We start from the raw sequence: 5,908 nt of genomic DNA, 5'->3' as shown, positions 1-5,908 counted from the left end.
AGATGCTGATTTGGAATGAGATAAGCTTACATCCTCACACCTCGTCACATACCCTGTCAAGTAACAGTGTGAAGACTTGACTAGTTTCACTTAAATAATGTTTCATCATTTTTTAAAAGATTTATTTATTTATTTATTTATCTGAGAGAGAGGGAGAGAGCGTGAGTGGAGAGAGGTCAGTGGGAGAAGCAGACTCCCTGCCGAGAAGGGAGCCCAATGCGGGACTCTATCCTGGGGCTCCAGGATCATGACCTGAGCCCAAGGCAGTTGCTTAACCAACTGAGCCACCCAGGTGCCCAAATATTTCATTATTTTATAAGGGAGGCACCCTGGGCGTAAATCTGAATTGTGGCATGTTTTTGTAACTCACACCGAATGTTCCACCATGAGGATTAAACACACTTGACTTCTCTCCCGTGTGAGTTCTCTGATGTTGTAATAAGGGCTGATATATGGCAGAAAAATGTCTCACATTAATTGCGTTGATAAGATTTCACTCGTCTGTGCATTTTTATAAGGCTTTAGCATTCTGTAAATTATTTGATGTGTTGCTTTGCGGGTCATTGTTTCTTTGGAATTTACCCCTTATGAGTCTTCTGATGTAAAAGGAAGTTTGGCTTGTGGTACAATCTTCTCTTGCATTTATTACATCCATAGGGTTTCTTCCCGTGTGTGTTCTCTGATGGTGAGCGAGGGCTGATGTCCTGCAGTAGGATCTCCTACATTCAACACATGCGTACAATCTCTTCCACATAGCTTTCTGATGTCCAACAAGGTGTTTTTGCTGATGGCATCCCATGTTCGTAACACTCAAAGATATTCTCCTTTGCATGTGTTTTCTTATGTTCATTGTGGTCTAACTTCACCAGAAATGTTCCACATTTACTAAACACAGTTTCTCTTCTAAGTTCTCTGACGTATAGTGAGGGGATTTTTCGTGGTAGAGAAAGGTCCCACAGTCATTTCTTATGTCAGCTCGCTCTCCTCTGTGAGTTATCTGATATGCAATGAGGCCCAATTTAGTATATAGAAATTTTCCACATTGACTGCATTCATAGTGTTTCTCCCCTGTATGAGTTCTCTGATTTCAACTAGGGTGGGCTTCTTAGAAAAGGTTTTATGGGGCGCCTGGGTGGCTCAGTGGGTTAAAGCCTCTGCCTTCAGCTCAGGTCGTGATCCCAGGGTCCTGGGATCAAGCCCCGCATCGGGCTCTCTGCTCCGCAGGGAGCCTGTTTCCTCCTCTCTCTCTGCCTGCCTCTCTGCCTAGTTGTGATTTCTCTCTGTCAAATAAATAAAATATTTTAAAAAAAGAAGAAGAGGTTTTGCTACAGCCACTGTATTCATTTGATTTCCACCCAGTTCAAACCCATGTTGTTCCAAGGTCAACTGTACATGCAGCCACTCGTGTGTAAGAAAGAAACACAGAAAGATAAGCCAAAAACCACAAGATAAGGTAACCAGTTGGTTTCCTTCTGGAGATAGGTGGGAACCGAGGGGGAGAAGGATCGGGGGAGGTGACACTTTTCTAAGTATATCTTTCCATATAGTTCTGATTCTTACAACTATGGTAATGTCAACCCCCCCAAGAATAAGCAGAATCAACCAGGATATGGAAGAATACAGAATACAGAATATTCTAATATAGATTTAAAATCCCATATAACCAGTAACCAATGAGCCTAACTGTAATAAAATTAAGTAACTACAGTGAAGGGGATGAGAAAGAAAATAAGCCACCTTGGATAAGAGGGTTTTGACTACATTGCGTACGGCTGAAGAACTGTACGTGGTGACACTGTAGTTGGGAAAGTCATTTTCCACATGGGGTGCAGATCAGCGATTCTTTTTTTTAAATATAGATTTTATTTATTTATTTGATAGAGAGATAGAGAGAGAGCACAAGTAGGCAGAGCAGCAGGCAGAGGAAGAGGGAGAAGCAGGCTCTCCGCTGAGCAGGGAGCCTGAATATGGGGCTCGATCTTAGGACCCTGCAATCAAGACCTGAGCCAAAGGCAGTTGCTTAACTGACTGAGCCACCCAGACACCTCGTGGATCAATGATTCTTTAACAACCTCACATATATACTTGAATGAACAAATAAGTAAATATAATGTAGACTGTGACAGCCAGGTTTCTCTCTGTCAGACAAAGAGGTTATAAATAAGAAAAAGAAAAGGCTAGAGTGACCCCAACAAAACAACTGGCCAGTGAAGTGTTAAAGTCAGGAGAAACATAGAAAGACTGTCCAAGATTGCAAGGTGCTAAGGAGATGTGACAATTAAATGCAAGGCCGGGGGTCCCTCAGTTGGATCCCTGAGCTGAAAAGGAAATTCCTGGGACAACTGGCAAAATTTCAGTGAGAGGGAAAGGAGCAGTGTATTAATGTAAATTCCCTGGTTTTGATTGCTGTGTTGTGGTTTTCAAAGATCAGGAGAAGCAAAGTGAAGGGTATGTATACTTTGTGTATGATTTTTCTAATTCTTTTGTGAGTCTAAAACTATTTCAAAATAAAGCAGCAAGAAATGGAGTGTCTTTTCTTTGCTTCTGTAGATCCTCATATACTATTTATACCTTAGGATCGCTGTGTGCATTACTTCAGTCTTTCCTTCTCTGGCTTGATACACATCTTTATACGGATACACGTATCAGACATTTTTTTTTTTAAGCGCAGAGCTTGAACTCATGACCCTGAGACCAAAACCCAAGCTGAGATCAAGAGTCAGACATTTAACGAACTGAATCACCCAGGTGCACCCCATCAGAAATTTTTAAAAATTTTTTATTTTTTTAAAAGATTTTATTTATTTATTTGACAGAGAGACACAGTGAGAGAGGGAACACAAGCAGAGGGAGAAGAAGAAGCAGGCTCTCTGCTGAGCAGGGAGACTGATGTGGGGCTCAATCCCAGGACCCTGTAATCATGACCTGAGCCGAAGGCTGACTTAACGACTGAGCCACCCAGGATCCCCTGATCAGATAATTTAATCACGCCTTTCCTCCTGTCATCATGGACTTGTTTCCTACACATAAACTAGAAGTAGTCACATTATCCATATTATTTCTTCCAGGAATTACTTCCTCCAAAGAAGTTATAAACTTCCTGAGGATAAGCAGTATCTTATAATTATTGGTATAACATTGGACATAGAGGGTCTTCATGACTACAAGGAATAACTGGCAAAGTACTTAGAAGCAAAAGGCCGGTGAGAGAGCGAGGCAGACAGGCGGGAAGCTGTCACTAGGGAGTCCTTGACTCACTAATGCAGACCCAGCTGCACTGAGCAGCGTAATGTCCAAAGTAAGAGCACTGAATCTGTTCACTCCATGAGAAATGGAATGCTGCGTTGACAAAAGGAAAAGAAACCCAATCTTCCTGGCGACTCAGGTCAACTCTGTAAGGCCCTGGGTAAGGGAGATAATTATCCATTCAGAGCAGAGGATCGTTCCCAGATTCACACAAGAAAGACCACGCACAAAATAATGACAGACACTGGACAGAGAGAGGAGGAGAGTGTGCCCACACCTGTCGAGGCTAGCAGTGTTACCCGTGAGATAGGCACCCAGGAAGGGCCCAGACCCTACAGGTCAGGCAGAGGGAGAGGCCCTACAATGCTCTGTGAGCACGGAGCCCAGGGGACAAGCGCCCAGGGGCAGGACGGGGCTGCATGAGGGTAAGGTCACTGTGAGGATAAAAAGGGTCGAGAGTCAGGGAGCCCGCAAGTAGTGGAAACCGGTTAATGCAGGAGCGTGGAACTGGGGGCGTGCCCGGGGATGCAAATTATCATTCCTCTGCAGTGGTTCTGGGCATGGGTGACGCCTCCCACTAGGGGCGCTCTGCTCACCCGTGGAGGTGTCTGTGGCTGGCAAAGTTCTCTGGGAGGCTGTCGGTATTTGCTGGAGGAAGAGGGACAAAGGCTGTTAGGCCTCCTGCTGGACAGCGCCATACAGGAAAGAAACGCTCCAAGTCTTGTACCACTGTCTCTGATCCTAAACATCTTATTGATGGAAAATCGATTTATAATGATCTGAGCATAGGGGAGCCTGGGTGACTCAGCCAGCTGTGCGTCCGACTCCTGATTTCAGCTCAGGGCATGATCTCAGGGTTGCGGAATCGAGCTCCAAGTCTGCTTGATTCTCTCTCTCCCTCTGCCCCTCCCTCGCTCACGCTAAATAAATAAATAAATAAATAAAACCTTAAAGAACAACAACAACGATCTGAGCATATGACCTTACTCCATTTTACATTTGAACATACAAGATTTTTACACATGTTTTTATGTACTCAAATTTTTCCTGGCACACGGTCCTGGGTACCTGGAGGGAACACTGTATTCAGTTCTGGCTGGAACTTCGGGGATTTCCACTTCTTTTGAAAAATATCACTAATGGCCATCCTGCTCACGGGACTTGAATCAGGAAACATCACACCCATGTCTGTGGGAATTTTTAACTGTCACATTCACAGTGACTCTCCCTATAGGTATAAATGTCAGACTACCTCTCTGATTTAGTATAGTTGTATCTGAGCGTTCCATATTAAAATACATACTAACTCCTTTTTTTTTTTAAGATTTTATTTATTTATTTGACAGACAGAGATCACAAGTAGGCAGAGAGGCAGGCAGAGAGAGAGGGGGAAGCAGGCTCCCTGCTGAGCAGAGAGCCTAATGTGGGGCTCGATCCCAGGACCCAGGGATCATGACCTGAGCCGAAGGCAGAGGCTTAACCCACTGAGCCACCCAGGCGCCCCATACTACATATCCTTTTAAAATTAATTAATTAATTCAGTTAATTCATTTTTCTTCCTCTATACCAGAGAACTTTATTGACTTTTAAAAATCATGTAAATAGGTCCTATTACTTATGATTTCCAAAATTAAGTTGAAGGGAAGATGGGTTTTAGCTAGGATGTCTAGGAAACAGAGCTAAGGTGCTGTCTCTTATTTGGCGGGGGAGAGGGGGGCTCCAGCCAGAACAGTGAGGGTGGAAAGAAAGGATGTAAACAACGAGGGGTGACAGGAGGTCCATTCCTCCCACTACTTCCCTACAAGCCCCAGAGAGGCAGCCCGTCTCTGATCAGGACCATTCAGCCAACGCGTGCGACCTCTCCACAGGGACCACTTGGATACTACGTGGGGAAGTGAAAGGGGAGAGGGCTTAGTGGTCCGCTTTCTTTCATTCCCCACTTTCCTTCAGTCAAGGTTCACCCCGAGGTGAGTTAATGTGCCCACACTTCCAGGTTGCACTGTCTGTCTGGTTCCATGATGTCGTCCCCAGGAAGCCACATACCCCAACTCATGTGTTGTTTTATCCAGGTCTGTAGGAGGGGCAGCCCAGCACGGGTGGGGTACTGATGCAGAGATAAAGGAGGTGGGTGAACATGAGGTCTGTGTCCTAAGAGCCATTACAGAAAGTATCCTGTGTCTGATGGCGGTGAGAACCCCCCTCACCATGCTTTGTGCTGTCTGTGTAATGTCTACTTTACCAGCTTCCGAGCTCCCCGAGGACAGGGACAGGATCTCTTTTCTGTGTCAAGAGCATTGTGCATAGTGTTTGGCATGCACTGGCTTGATCAATATATAGCTGTTGAATGAAAGGTTCACAGCAGTAGGAATTAAAAAAAAAGAAAACTGGTCATGATACAAATAGCCTTATTGGTCATACCAAGGAGACCGAAAGAGCCTGGGAGCGGTGTGGAACCACCGGTCATTTCTGTATTAAGAGACAGGACTAGACTGGCATTTTAGGGGGCTCACTCAGCGTGAACAACAGTCTTCAAGTAGGGAGGGGAAGGAGGCTGGGAAACGGAGACAGTTATGATAATCCAGGAGAGAAAAACTGAGCCAGGGGAAGTGGGGATAGAGGACAAAGAACAAGTTCAAGGGGCGCCTGGGTGGCTCAGTCAGTT

Source organism: Lontra canadensis, unplaced genomic scaffold, assembly GCF_010015895.1.
Source record: "Lontra canadensis isolate GAN:19392208 unplaced genomic scaffold, GSC_riverotter_1.0 scaffold105, whole genome shotgun sequence".
NCBI classification, from domain to species: domain Eukaryota; kingdom Metazoa; phylum Chordata; class Mammalia; order Carnivora; family Mustelidae; genus Lontra; species Lontra canadensis.
The sequence above is the reverse complement of the archived record's forward strand: the minus strand, read 5'-3'. Positions refer to the sequence as shown.